Source organism: Typopeltis vanoorti, chromosome 11, assembly GCF_054136105.1.
Source record: "Typopeltis vanoorti isolate ZY-2024b chromosome 11, IOZ_Tvanoo_1.0, whole genome shotgun sequence".
NCBI lineage: Eukaryota > Metazoa > Arthropoda > Arachnida > Uropygi > Thelyphonidae > Typopeltis > Typopeltis vanoorti.
In genome coordinates, this window is record NC_143559.1 from 107,471,478 (window position 1) to 107,487,663 (window position 16,186).

Sequence of the window (16,186 nt, forward strand, 5' to 3'; positions counted from 1 at the left end):
TATCCCCAAGCAGAGCCTCTCAAGGCCATCCCCCACCAGTTCCGACCCCTATCGAGGTCTCATCAGTGGGAGCCAGGCTAGAAATATTAAGATTTTAGTAATACAGAGCTTATAAGTATTTTACCAGAACAAGTTACCATAAGGTGTATTAACCTTATTGAATAAAAATCTCAGGAGGAGATATAAATGTAGAAAGTATTTTACCTTGGGTATAATAAATGTTAAAGATATCAAGCTATTTTAAACCTGGTTTAACTCCATACCCAAGGTAAAATACTTTCTATGTGTGTGTGTGTGTGTGTGTGTGTGAATGAGTTTTTTTTTACCTTGGGAATAAACTAAATTAGGGTTACCAAGTAATTTTTATATATAATATAACATTATATTATATATAATTTTATATTATAAGATTATATATAATATAATTTTATGAATGAGCGCCCTATATATATATATATAGGGCGCTCGTTCTCTCTCTCTCTCTCTCATATATATATATATGTAAATTGGGCGAAAAACTGATATTTCAGAATTTTGATATACAGGGTGTTCGGGATAAATTTGACAGTTTCGTAAGGAAAAAGAAAATCTTCTTTGTATCTATTAAATTTAATGAATTGACAAAAAACATTACAGGCAGAGTTAATTACAATACTATCAACAAGATTTACTCAAAATAACCACCATTAGCATCGATCACAGCTTCAATTCTGCTTCGGAACCTCGAACAAGCTGATGCTACAGTCTCCCTGGGAAGGGCCGCAAAAACTGTTTTAATTTTATCCATTAACTGGGCTTTTGTATTACTGGAAGTGCGATTGGTGTCTTTTTCAACTGCGCCCCATACAAAATAATCCATGGGGTTAAGGTCTGGGGAGCTTGGAGGCCAAACATTTGGACTGGTGAAGTCGTAGAAATTTTCAGACAACCATTTTTGACTTTTCCCAGAGGTGTGGCAAGGGGCCGAATCCTGCTGCCATACATACGGCCTACCATTGGCTACCCTTGTTATCCAGGGCTTGACTACAGTTAGCAACTCCACGAACAAAGCCCGAATTCCAATGCCAGGGTTCTTCAACACCTGTTCCTGCAGATTTGCGAGGAATTCTGCTGTACGAACGCAATCAGATCGTCTGCTAGGGATCTTTCTTCTTGCTACATCCTCGTAGTCACCATTGCAAGTCTCTAGATCATGCCTGATTGTTTTTACTGTATTCAGGGAGCATTGGGCAGCAGTCGTAATATCCTTATTTTGATGGCGGGCACGAATCATCATGATACAAGTTATTCTCTTCCATGATTCAGGTGGGTTCCAGCTATCCATCCTTTCTGACATCTTGTATATGAATGAAGAAGGGTCCAAACTTTTAAATGAAGAGAAGTGTGTGTTAATACATGTAACTTACGGAAAAATATAATTAATTATAAATATGTCAAATTTATCCCGAACACCCTGTATATACTGTATATCAAAATTATATCAAATATATATTTCAAATATATAAATTTTTATTTACATATTTATTTTCGTAGTCGTTTTTATGTATTTTGTATTATGTGAAAAACGACATCGCAAATCGCAAGTTCAAAAAAAATAATAATAAAATAAATTATTATTATTATTATTATTATTGTTGTTGTTGTTCCGGGCAACTCCCAGGAGTCGACAGACTCATCGAGGGAGGCCCTAACATCATGTCAAGAACAACTATTCGACATTCACACAGTATCTATCATACCTTGCCTTGAACTCATTCACGGTCGTAGCACCCACAACAGACTCTGGAAGCTTATTCAACTCATTCACTACTCTCCAAGTAAACAACCTAGCTCTAACACCTATGTCAACCATGCTCTTGCCCAGCTTCCATTCATGGCCCCTAGTCCTCCCACCACCAGTCATATTTTCAAAAATATCTTCTGGATCAATCTTATAGAAACTCTTCAGTAATTTGAATGTTTCAATCATATAACCCCTCCTTCGCCAATCAACTAATTTCTGCAACCCACAAATCTTCAACCTATTCTCATAAGGTTCATTCCACAGACCTGCTATCATCTTGGTCACTCGTCTCTGGATCCTCTCCACTTCCTCCCCATCAGGAAGAAATCCTGGTGCCCATAACTGGGCACAGTAGTCCAGATGGGGTCTTATCAAGGCTCGATACAGAGGAACAACAACTTGTTTGTCTCTGCATGTTAAAGTATTTTTCAGAAGCCAAGTAATTTGGTGAGCTGTTTTAGTCACTTTTGCAATGTGCCCCCTAAACTTCAATACCCTACACTTTGCCACATTGAATTGACATCCATTTTTCCTAGCCCAGTCCTCCAAACTATCCAAATCATCCTGTAAAATTTTGACATCCTGTGCACTCATAATTGCTCTACCAAACTTTGCATCAACAGCAAACAAGTGAACACTTCCTCTCAAATCCTTTCCTATATCATTGATGAACAAATTGAAAAGCAGTGGTCCAAGAACAGAGCCGTGTGGCACTCCACTAGTCACAAGCTGTCTTTTAGACTCCACTCCTGAATAAACCACTCTCTGGTATCTCTCCTTCAACGACCCTCCTATCCATCTCACCAACCCTATATCTATCCCCATCTGCTCCAGTTTACTGATATGGGTTCTTTGTGGTATCCTATCAAAAGCCTTGGCAAGGTCCGGTAGTATTACTGTAAACCCATTACCCTTATCCAGTTCAGCCGTTACTGTGTTATAAAACGTGAGCAAGTTACTGAGGCATGATCTACCCTTCACAAAACCATGTTGTCCCCCATACAATATCCCATTTTCCTCTATCCAGTCCTGTATTCTTTTCTTAACTAATTTCTCTAAGACCTTGACAATGATTCCTGATATGCTAATCGGTCGGTAATTTACAACAGCAGTCTTGGAACCACCTTTATGCAGTGGGACTATTTTCCCCTCTTTCCACCCCCTCGGGACTAACCCAGACCCGAGACTCAAATTAAACAAAATGGTCAAGGGTACTGACAATTCTTTAGCTGCTTCTCGTACAACACGAGCTGGTATACCATCCAATCCCACAGATGTATTGACATTGAGGTTATGCAATAGACTACTCACCTCCACTTCATTCACCACAATTCCCGTATAATCTACTGGTACATTCGTTTCTGCAATGTCACCACCTGGATGATATAGTTGAGTTACTGAGTGAGCACTTGCAAAGTGCTCACTCAGTAACTCAACTATATCAACTGATTCAGTTACCTCCCTACCACGGCATTCTTTAAAATCATTCTTCAATGTACATTTTTCCTTTTACCTGCTACATATCTAAAAAACTGTTTAGGATTCTCTTTACCCTGCATGGCCAATGTTCTTTCGTAATCCTTTTTTTGTTTTTCTTACCAAACTCGTTACCTTTCTGGCCTTCGCTTTATACCGTTCGTGTGCCTGCCGGTCACCTTTCTCCTTAAATTCCCTCCATAGTTGTTTCTTTTTTTGCAGCTCAAGCTTAATGGTGTTATTCATCCATTTAACCCCTAGTTGATTTATTATTCGGACTCTAGGTGTACAGTCAGCAATTGCTTCATGCAAACACGTCTTAACTACCTCCCATGCACTATCGACTTCTAGTCCTTGCAGTTGTACATGCCATGGCACTGAACCAATCAAACTCCTAAGCTTGTCGTACTTTCCAGCCCGATAATTCCACATGTACCCTGTCGTAATTGAAAATTCTACACCTTTAGCCACCTCCCAAGTCAAGACCCTATGATCACTCTCACCGATTGGTGGCAATGTGGTCATATTTGTTACAGCCAAATCCTCAGATGTAATTACTAGGTCAAGCACTCTCTGACCCCTAGTATTTTCAATTACATGCTGTCGCAGATAGTTATCCCTTAATAACCGCATAAAATCCAATTCTTTCCTCCCGTGTGTCCTCTCCTCACTCCAATCAACGCGACCATAGTTGAAATCTCCCGTAATAATCACCCTCCTTCCACTCATTTCTTCTATTTGCTTGTGCATCTGTCACCACCATCTTTTCCATCACCTGGTCTATAGCAGCACCCAATTGTATACTTAGTTCTTCTAGCCACAATCTCACACCAAATGGCCTCAAATATGCTCTTTTCTCTATTCTGCAATTCAACTTCTATTCTCCTTGGCTGCAGCTCATCAGCTATCATCAACAATACTCCTCCCCTCATTTTATACTCCCTGTCATTCCTAAACACACTATATCCATCACATTCAATCCCACTAGCTACGTCGTCTACAGTCAGCCATGTTTCACTAATACCAATAAACTGTGGTCTGGAAGTGCCAACCATGGCACTTCCTTCCTTCCTGTTCTCTTCCTTCTTGTTCCTAATACTCCTAGCATTAGTGTACATGAATTTAAGACCCCCCCCGTTAGCTCTAACCCTACCTTGAAGCCTTATATTAACTATCCCACTCTGATTTGTTGTCCTTATTTGCTCGGGCATATTATATTCATTTTTACATTCAACTGCCTCCCTAAGTACTGTATATCTACTCCCCTCCCTTAAGAAATCTAGTTTCCCTGAATTTGCAAATTCAGCAACACTTTCTCAAGTGTTCTTACACCATAACCATTCAAATGCAAGCCATTCATCTTATATAGATCCTTTCGCCCATCGATCTCACTCCACACGTCCACATATTCCACACCACTCGTCATGCACAACCCACGCATAAAGTCATTCGCAATTATGGCCCTCCATATAAACATTTCACTATCATACCGTGGCAAAAGACTAATTATTCTAACTCTCTCACTCTTTTCTTTTGCTACCTCAAACAATTCATTTAGGTCTTCTATCATTTCCATTTTGTCTCCTTTCAAATCATTCGTACCTGCCACAACAATCATTTCTTTCATCCTTTCCTTTTGCTCTCTAATAGACTCAGTTACATCCTTTATAGTCGCACCAGGTTGGTACGATCGATTTTGTCAAATCCTCTACTTACAGGTAGAGGTAGAGAATACAGTAATAAATAAAAAATATTTATTATATAGAGGTCTCTCTCTCTCTCTCTCTCTCTCTCTCTCTCTCTCTCTCTCTCTCTCTCTATATATATATATATATATATATATATATATATATGTATATATATATAGGGCGAAAAACTGACCACAATGACAATCGTACAATTATCGTGCCTTACCTTGAAGACAGCATTCTGGCACACAACATCCTCTCACTTGCAATGAATTCCAATCATTCACCACTTGACATGCAAAGAATCTCCTTACTCGTATGACCTTTGTACAGTTCCAAAAATGTCATTTCATTCTTGTAACTTCCATTATCCTGTGCACCAAACCCTCTGCATCTATCTAGGTCCCTATCGAAATCTTATTTTTCTAAATCATATCATCCAACCTCCGACAATCGACCAAGCATATAGACCAGAATTCATTAATTTGTTTTCATACTTCACATTCCAGAGGCCAGACGCAGTATTTGCCTGCGCTCTCTCTCTCTCTCACTCTCTCTCTCTCTCTGTCTCTCTCTCTCCAATATTTCAATATCGGCAATATCACTAGGAGACCACATCAGTGCACAGAAATCTAAATGTGGACTGATCAGTAACTTACACTGTACAATAGAACAATCACTTACTTAGTAACACTCGTTAGGTTTCTTTGCATCACAGTAGCAGTTTTATTGGTAACCTTTACAGTTTTTGTAACCTTTACATATTCTTCACCATTACTACCTCCTGAACCAATGTTCCAACATGATAAAAATAAATTCCACGTTCTCTGCCCAAAGTACTACAACACTTAGAAAGAAGTCAAGGGACACCGCTCATGGACAAGATGCATGGTGTGATATAACGAGTCACGTGTTTTTAGCCGATATTAATTTAAGAAATATGATCCTCCAAGTCAGTGCAACCATGTCCGGGTGAAAGAGCATCGAGATAGGTAGAGCCTGAGTTTGAAAGAAGTTATAAGAGGATGCCATTTTCAACACTTATCTGTTCAGCAAATAGTTCACAAATTAGGCCAAACTTGATCAACAATAAGTGACTAAGATGGAGTAGAAAGGAGTCATCTGCAATGAAACCTACAGCGGACGACCCACCGCACTCGCGAAATTTAATCGAAAGGTGCTAATAGGATATATACAAAAAAACTGCCATTCCGTTTACGACACTTTGAATTCATAGTTCCGTGCATCGAGTGGAACATGAATATACACAAAAACATTCACAACCAAGGCTCACAACAATAGTTTCCATGGTAGGGCCGCAATATGCAACAAAACACTACACGAACCAACATGCATTGTCTTCAGTAGTGCCAAGAGTGTGTTCAGATGGGACATGGAAACTTGGAAAGCTGCGTTATTATGGAGCGAAGAATCACGCTATACCCTTTAACGAGTAGATGGATGTATGTGGCTGAGGCCCAGTGAACGTCTCTTACGAGAATGCATAACCCGAACTATGAAACGATGAATTGATTTTTCTGGTATGGCCTCGGAATTCTGTTTCTAGTGCCACGAACATTGAACAAAGAGAGTTATCTGAACATTCTAGATAATGCAATGGTTTCTACTTTGTGGCGATTCTACAGAACTTACCTTTGACTCTATCAGTAAGACAATGCACCATATCATAAGACTGATGCTATAACTGCGTGGTTTGTGAATTTCTTGATATCTATAACGTATTTTACACGTTAATTGTGGTTTGTGAATTTTTTGGTATCTATAACGTATTTTACACAAAAGGTAAAAACTTTCTACATATTTCTCTCATCCACAGATTTTTATTAAAAAGGTCAAGCAACTTTGTCTACTTGTATATTATATATCTGCATTACTTCAGCCTTGGTATCTCTCACAGGTCTGGCTCTCACTGAAGACACCTCAGCAAAGGTCAAAACCAGTCTGGATAGTGGCCCTTCCGATTATATGAAATATTATACCCCCTTTCAGGCGGGTATAATATTTGCATCATATACGCCTGAAAGAGGGTGTGTTTTGCATTATGGCATACACGCTAAGGCAAGTGATATGAAGTCATTAACTTCTGTATACAAGTAGTTCAGACGTGAATATATTTCACTTGCAAACCCTGCTGTTTGGATTCTGGTAGGTACTCCTGAATACAAATCTCATCTATAGCAATAAATCGACGCACAAATTCAGTTTTATTCTTGTTAAAACGCTCCAAGCACTGTTCCGAGATTTTCGTGCGAGTGCATTTATGATCTGCGCAGCGCCCATCTTGCGCAAAGCTTTTTCATTTGCATTTCTTCATGCAAAATGTATCCTACACGTTCTTTTGAAATGCCTATAAGTCTCGGTAATTTTACGCACTCTGACTCGCCGGTCATCCAATACTATATCGTGCACTGATCAATGATTTCTGGTGTTGTTACACTTTTTGGACGTCCTCCACGTGGATCATCTTCAAGGCTGGTATAGCTACGTTTAAACTCGGCAGCTCATTCTTAATTGTCGAAACCGAAGGAGAAGAGTGCCCATAAACTTTTATAAACTTCGAATGAATTTCATTTGGCGTTAAACCTTCTTTTACGAAGAATGTTATAACCTCACGATACTTAATTTTATCCGTTCAGAGGGACACAGACAACATTTGGGCTTCTTACAGCTGTACAAAAAAAAAAACTTTATAGAATGATTTGCAATTTCACATCGATGCTTATGACAGATGTATCAACTGAGAAAAAAAAATCTTGCCGATAGTGTTGCAGTTGCATTTATGGTTGAGGCGGAGAAGGTTTCAGACTACCCAACTACCCACATATATATATATATATATATATATATATATATATATATATATATATATATATATGCCGCCAACTTGAAGTAAATTGGACAACAACTTCAAACCTACACATTTGCTATGATGAGGTAGAACGACGCATTGTAGCGTCAAAAGAAATCACCTTGGACCCTCTTCATATGAACAATAATCTCAGCTATAATTTGCCTGACTCTTTCAGCTCTGCTAGCAGATACTGGAGATCGCGTGGTTCCACACACGCACAAGTGTACAACAATAGAACTTTAACACGGACTATAGCACAAGTTCATAATAACTGTAATTTACAGTCGAATATCATAACTTTATAATTGTATAGCTTTAGAGTGTCTCAATGTTTATTTCAGTGTGCTTAACGCCTGATGAAGTCAATCTTGACTTCAAATAAATCTCAATTTGTTATAATTCTCGGCTTTTTAGTCAGTTTATATTAAAAATGAATATATATATATATATATATATATATATATATATATATATATATATATATATATATATATATATATATATATATATATATATATATATATATATATATATATATATATATATATATATATATATATACCGTTTATATTAAAAATGAATATATATATATATATTCATTATATATATATATATAATGAATTATAGATATAATAAATCTGTAACCTATGAGAAGTAATTTTCTCATAGGTTACAGATTAGGTTAGTATTAAGGTGGACAGGATTGAGAACAATTTCTGTTGATTCAATATTTCTTCTCTGAAGCTCTTCATATTGCACAATTACGACAGAAATATCGTGACAGGGAAAATAATGACAACTTTCATTATTTTCCAGTATTCCTCTAAATATTTCTGCTAGTAGAAACAGCCCATATATAAATAAATAATGAGCTAATGCCATTTCTTCCCTTATAGGGAGGAAGTAGGCGAGACCATTAAACCCTATCTGACTTTTGGAGACTGAGTGGGCAATTCAATCTCAATGGGGTGCCAATTAGAGATAGCTAGCCCATGTCAGTCGCTAATTATAGGCGGCCACCGATGATGATGATACCCGCAAACAAGGGCTGCTATCTCTTGGCACATAATGTTAACAGGATATGTTACTCTCTGAAAAAATATGGGTTCTACAGCCGATTTTCTTGAATATACGGGATGAAAAACCTGAGTTTCTCTGGGGAATTCCCGTTTTCCCCTTGTCAGAGGTCGATTAACTCGGAAACCGGTCGAAGGAAAAGGCTCAGAAAAAGATCATCTAGTCGCAGACTAGACTTGAATTATAAGTCTATCTTTGGGCGGCCTAGCACATAAGATGCAAGCGCCACTTCCACTAAGCTTTACAGCCAAAACGAACAAACAATAATTTTTATTGTTTGTTCGTTCTTCATGGAAGTTCATTATGTCATGCAGTATGTATTCGTTCTTTTTTTTAAAAAAAGCCATATATGTTATCTTTATTTCATTCCCTTCTCTTAAAATATTTCCATGCTTTTTTTTAATCTACTTTAAGATTTAAATTCCCGTTCTAAATTATTTCCGTCTTCTCTTGTAATATTCAGTTTTTGTATTTCTTTTTTCATGTTATGCGCTCAATGAAATGTTCTAAGAAAACGAAACTAGTTGTGCATTAATATAACATTAATATTTTATTGTTTTATGTCAGCTTTTAGTCATTTAATTTTTTTATATTACATGATATAGATGAGTAAATTATTCTTGTAAACGTCCTGGAAAAAGAGGAAGGGTAAACCGTCAGTGAGATGGATGGATGGATGGTGTGTGTGTGTGTGTTGAATGACTGATCTTTAGAGTTTTGAAGCCTGCAAAAAAAAAAAAAAGCATTCAACAGGACTACATGGCGAAGCCTGATGTGGCACACAACAGTGCTTTGGAGTGACCATATGGCATTTAGGGATGTCCAGTGATCACATGATGATGATAATGATGTAAATCATTGATGAAAAACCTTTGTTCTTTAGTTGGCAACAATTGAAAACTTAATATTCCATACCGGCCACAACGAACACAATATTAAATCCTTTAGTATATTAATAATAATAAATTTTAATTTATGGGGTGGAATTCGTTATTTTTGACTTAGCTTTACGATGAAAAGTTTTTCTTTTAATTTGATTTACTTTTTATTAGTAATACTTTCAATATGTACATAATATTTTAAATCAGAAGAAATTAAATAGCTCATAAATTTAATTAATGAGATATTTGGCTCTGTTACTCATCAACTAGCTTTTCAATATTGTGAGGTATGTTTGAAATTGGGATTCTAATGCAATTTTTATTCGTTCGTCATCAAGGCGATTTGGATGATCATTTTTTAGAATTTTCATTTTCGAAAAGAGTTGTTCACACGGATAATTACTCCCAAATAAACTCATTCTTTGTAGGTATTTTCCTGTATTGAGACCATATATTAATATAAAAAAGTTTATTAATAATTGAAATCGTTAATAATTATTAACAATTGAATAAAAACCAGACAAGTTTCGTTCGTTGTAAGACTTACATCATCAGAGGTAATGGTATATAAAGGTTTAACACAACAAAAGTTTCTTGACAATTAAACCTTTATATACCATTACCAACAAGGTCTGTGAAAATTACCGGCTGGAATATTAAGAAAAAACTACTTGCCAGTATTAGGAATAAAAATTGGTGGGATAGATATATAGATAAATAGACACCTTTCCGTGAGAGGCAAAGCTAGGATTTTCAATATGTACTTAGCCTCCAGACTGTGGTAAAAATACATGACATTGAATACCATAGACAGTGGGCAGATAAAATTCACAGGCTCTTTGCAACGTACATATGGGGTTCACAATATGAACCAATCCGCCTTACAACACTTTTTCACGAAATAAAAGCTGGAGGTCTCGACCTTGTTAACATACATCTAAAGACCTTGATTATCAGAGCCATAACTACAGCGAAAGCACATAATTAATCATACCATGGATATACAATTGATTTTCTACAAAAGTGCCTCCCTGACAGGGTCATCAGCTCTCTTCCTTCGATCAAAAGGAGACCACCCAGAATGTTCACCTAAATGGATGAAGGATACCGGTTTATAGAAAAAAATTACGGCATTGAAAAAATTATTTATACGAAAACAAGAGCAATATATGCAAAGCTAACTAGAACCATTTTTCCAATACCACAGCATCGAGAACAAAAAAGTGGGGAGATCACACTAAGTTCAGTGTTAAACACTATATTTCGTCTTCCAATAAATCCGTTCTACAAAACATTTTTCTTTCAAGTTTATCATGCATGTTTGCAAACCGAAATGTGGGTTGATCAAAAGGAATACCACTAGATGGTCTTGCAACCTGTCAATTCTGTAAAGAGCCAGAAACACTTTATCACATGATCATTTATTGTAAAAAAGCAGAAGAAATCTGGGGTCATGTGAAACAATGCACAAAATCAAATAATTAATGAAAATCTAATATTTTGTCAAAATGAGAAAAAGTTAAGCAGAGTACAAACAATCATAATTATCATAAAAATGTATACTATCTGGACATACAGATGCGACCATATGCATTACAGAACAGGCGGTGAAAACATCTAAACAAAATTCAATAGATACTTGCAAGATGTCATAAGGAATTTTATCCAATTGAAAAGGATGAACGCAGAGGAATTGGAGTCTTTGGGAATTCATTTGCATCAAATAAACTATTGCTAAATTATCAGGAATGCTAAGTGAACTTTAAGGACTCGAAAAATATGTAATCAAATAATCGTGTGGTAAAATAGCTAACAATTAAAATTGTTAATAACAGTAATACAAAATTATTAAGAGTTAACCCTAAATGTAACTAATTGAAATGTCATGTAAGATACCTGTTAAAGACTATGAGAAGTTATTCACAAAATGAATTGCTTGTAACAAATGGTAACACCATGTTGGAGGCTTAATGGATTTTTTACAACACTCAAAAAGAATTAAAATAGAATTTAATACTTCCTATATTTTGTCCTAGTCACTAGGACATCTACGGGGATTACAAAAACAATTAATGTAACATATGCACAAATAACAAACAATACTAAGCCCAACCACGTGGGTGACACTAAAGTCCTATCTAGGTAGAGCGCCCTCTAAGGGCAGTAGTAGGTGGCCTGGAATGTAAGGTGGGAACTCTGGTGATGAGTGTTTCCCAAATCTTCGGAAGCTTAATGCAACCATATTTATTGAGATTTGGTTGGTTTTTGAGAGCTGCTGCTACTTCTAAGAAAAGTCTCTCTTTCTTGAGAGACACTGAATATTTAAAATTCTTCAGGAACCTTTGACATTTGAAATTCATCAGGAACCCTTTCAACTTAAACATTAAAGAGTGATGAGAAAATATCAAAATTAGTTTCATTTTCGCGTAAGTTTTTGAACCACGAACTGAATTCTTCTTGTTGACTTTGCATTTCCTCTGCATATTTTTTTTCGTTTCAGGCGGATTTTCTTTTCTCAAAATTGGGAAATGAGCATTATTATTAGATTCCAATTGCCAATTTCAAATTTTTAGTTTATTCTCAAAGGCTATTATTTTATCGAATATTTTATTAATATGTTTGTTCTGTCCTTGAAGATATAAATTTAATTCATTCAAATGTTGAGTAGTGTCAACGCAAAATCGCACATCCAGTCCGTCATTAAATCCTGGAAGTGAATTGTCTTTCATCTCCAAGAAAAACTGAATTTCGCTCTTCAAATCGTTCACACGCTTAAGCATTGTGCCTCGACTTAATCATCGAACCTCGGTGTTAAAAAAGATATCGCCATATTAGCTTTCCATATCTCTCAAAATTTCCTTAAATTCGCTATGGTTCAGTCCTCGAGATCTAATTAAATTCACAATTTTAATGATTGGTGGAACAACATTGGACATTTTCTTGGTGCAAAAGGCAGTGAGAAATAATTATTTCTCGTCCGGTTATTCTTTTAATGTCTCTGAATAATAATCCCGACAGACCAACATTCATACTAGACATAGCTTGAGCTCCATCTGTTGTTATACCGATTATCTTTTCTATTGGGATATTTAATTGATTAACTTTACAAAACAACAGTTTTCAGTTTTCTGTATATATATCTTTTTTAGGTAGTGGTATCTTTTAATGGAACTAAAGATGCAAATTCTTTGGAGATGTTAAAACTAGAATTTGTTCCTCTCAAAAAGACAGGACGTTCTTCCATATCACTAATATCACAACTTTCATCCAAAGCCAAAAAATCCATTCTAACTTAGAAATATATTCCTGCAAAAGTTCTTCAATACTTTTCGAAAGATCCTTAGTCCTTCTTGCGATTGTAAATTGCGACAAGCCGATTTTCGAAATTATATAAAAAAAAAAAAAAAAAAAAAAATCAGCTAACGCCTTTTTATTCCCGTATACGGGAGTATGCGAGGCCATTTAGCCTTGTCTAACTCTTTGGAGACTGAGTGGGCGGTTAAATCTCCACTGGTACCCAATCAGAGATAGATGGCCCAAGGCTATCACTATAAAGCGATACGCAGTGAAGAGAGACGGCTCAAAAGTGCCGCCATCTCGTGGTCCCTAACCCTAACACAATATATTTAATGTCTGAAATAATGTGGGTTCTAAGGTCGATTTTCTTGAGTTTACAGGACGAAAAACCCGAGTTTCCGGGAGGAAAAACCTGCTTGCCCGTGCCAGAGATCGACTAACTCGGGAACCGGTCGAAAACAGGCTTAGAAAAATTTCCTCTAATCATTTTCTTTAATCAGATCAAGCGACATCTGCTACCGTTAGTTAGTATTCCTATTACTATTTCTCCATCAGAGAATGATTTCATTCCTTTTGCCAAAATTTGACTAACAATATAGCTTGCACGAGTGCAGTATCTACGATTAACGAAGCAGTTCTAATTACATTTTGCCGTTGTTTAAGATTTTTTTTGCAGTTAATTCACTTTGTCTTTGCGCAATAGTCCTTGCAAATTTTCAAATTTTGAACAATGTTTAGTTTTATAATGCCTCTTCATCGTATATTCCTTGAGAGTAAATATCTTCTCACAGCATATCAAGCAAACGCATTGTCTTTTATGCAAGTAAAAAATAGTCGCATGTCCATCTTTCGTTATATTGACGATTTTCGTTCTCAACTTTGCGTTTTCTAGATGTCGAACTCATTGATTAAACATATGGCTCTGTTTGTAGAAAAAAGAAAATAATTGTAAAGACGCAATTTTTTAAAAGAAAAAATTATATTACCCTTATAAATTTATAATTTGCTTAGGTTTTGAAAGAACTTGTATCAATAAGTGTATTCAAAAATAATGCGACTACTTTCATATAACGTGCAAGTACGACTGCTCTTGCGCGACTGAAAATGCAAAGCCGAATGGCACAATTGTGGGAACTATCGTCGCCAGCAAATATTTTCCAAGTGACCTCTTAATGCGTCCTTCATACTGATAATACATTTAGCCTTTTGCTAAAATTTTTAAACTTCAGCTAAATGAAGTACAACGTTTTGGGGAAAAGCATGCGGTCCGTGGGATGCTCATCACTGATGTAAATTATTATTCTTTTGAGTTCGATTCAAAGTTGTTCTATCAAAATTATGATTATTTGGCACCTCCAGGGAGTCCAAAGACTCATCAAGGGAGGTCACCTGCTCTACAACGCTGTCTCCATTACTCAATCCACCAAATGACCGCAACTACCAAAGCCTCTACCGCCCACCACCACCACCACCACTAGTTTTTCCACAGATACTAACAAACATCCATGCCCACGGCGGGATTCGAACTCGCAGCCTTTTGGCTGAAGAGCGGATACGCTAATCACTCGGCCAGCCAGGCCATGTTCTGAAAAATGTTTAAATTAACAAGTCAAGAACAGGGAGTCCAAAGACTCATCGAGGGAGGTCACCTGGCCAGGCATGTTCTGAAAAATGTTTAAATTAACAAGTCAAGAACAGGAAGCAATTCCCTATGGTATGTCCTAAAAAAACATCCTTCATGTTATTATATTTTTAACATATGGTGAATATATGTATTATTCATCTTTTAATAGTTAATCACAGGAATAACCACTGTTTCTATACCTGGGTGCACTTTAAGAATATTGGCCAATTTGCTATTTTGGCTTGATAAAATAATACCTATTTCGTTATGAAGTTAAAATGAACATAGGTCATTAAATAAATAAATTAAAAATTAAAACAGAATCCTTATTATCATAATCGTCAACAACAATAGCAACTGCTCCAGCAGAACCTGATCAAAGTTTCCAGTTTGCTTCTATCGTTGCATATGCTTTCTATAGCAAGACTGTTCCATCTGATGCTTCTTTTTTTCTAAACTTCGATTATATGGTCTCTTCACGTTTTCTCTGATATTCCTATTTTTTTCCTTTTAATTTCTTATATTCTTCTTCTTCTTCGTATTATGAATTCACTCTTGTTATATGTCCAAACTACCTAAGCTATCCATTACTAACCAACTATTTCCTTCGGGAATTTACAAGCATTTTTTTCAAAACTGTCCAGTGTCAAAATATTCCTAATGTCCATATTTCCATCTGTTCGTTGACAAAAGTGTCATTAAAACTTTCATTTCTATTACGTAAATTCTTCTTATTCAATTCTCCATGTGTCTGCTGCATAAAACAAACTGGCAAAAATATTAACTTTGCTATGGGTATTATTTCTGGAAAAATTCCATGTTACTACTCTAAGTATAAATATAAATGTTATTTATATGGCTATTTAGCCTATTTTTGTTTAGGAGTATCCCTTTTTTTAATAATGCCATTGGCTTTTTACTCAATTTTTTAGGCATTACTGATGTTCTAAAGACAGATATATGAAGAATATATAGGAAGAATAATTTGGACATACCTTTGTAGGATGTTGCTTGTTGTGTTCTTATACAGCGGCATCCGGCTTATGGCGACATTTATCTGCTGTTAAAGTATGAAGAAGGGGGGGGTTGGAAATGTTGGAATAGATAGATAGATAGAGAGAGAGATGTATTCCCACTTTTCCAATCCCCTTGTTTGCAGTCATACTTTAACAGCAGATAAATGTATATCGCCATACTCCGAATGCCGCTGAATAAGAACACAACCGGCAACATCCTACAAAGGTATGTCCGAATTATTCTTCCTATATATTCTTCATATATCTGTCTTTAGAACATCAGTAATGTCCTAAAATTGAGTAAAAAGCCAATGACGTTATAAAAAAAAGGGGGTACTCCTAAACAAAACTAGGCTAATTTGCAATGTAAATAACATTAACTTTGCTGTTAATCAAAAATTTAATTTATTGGGTTCTTACTGTCCCAAAGTGCATTATCTACACTGCTAAAGAAGCCCTATTGACGCCCAAA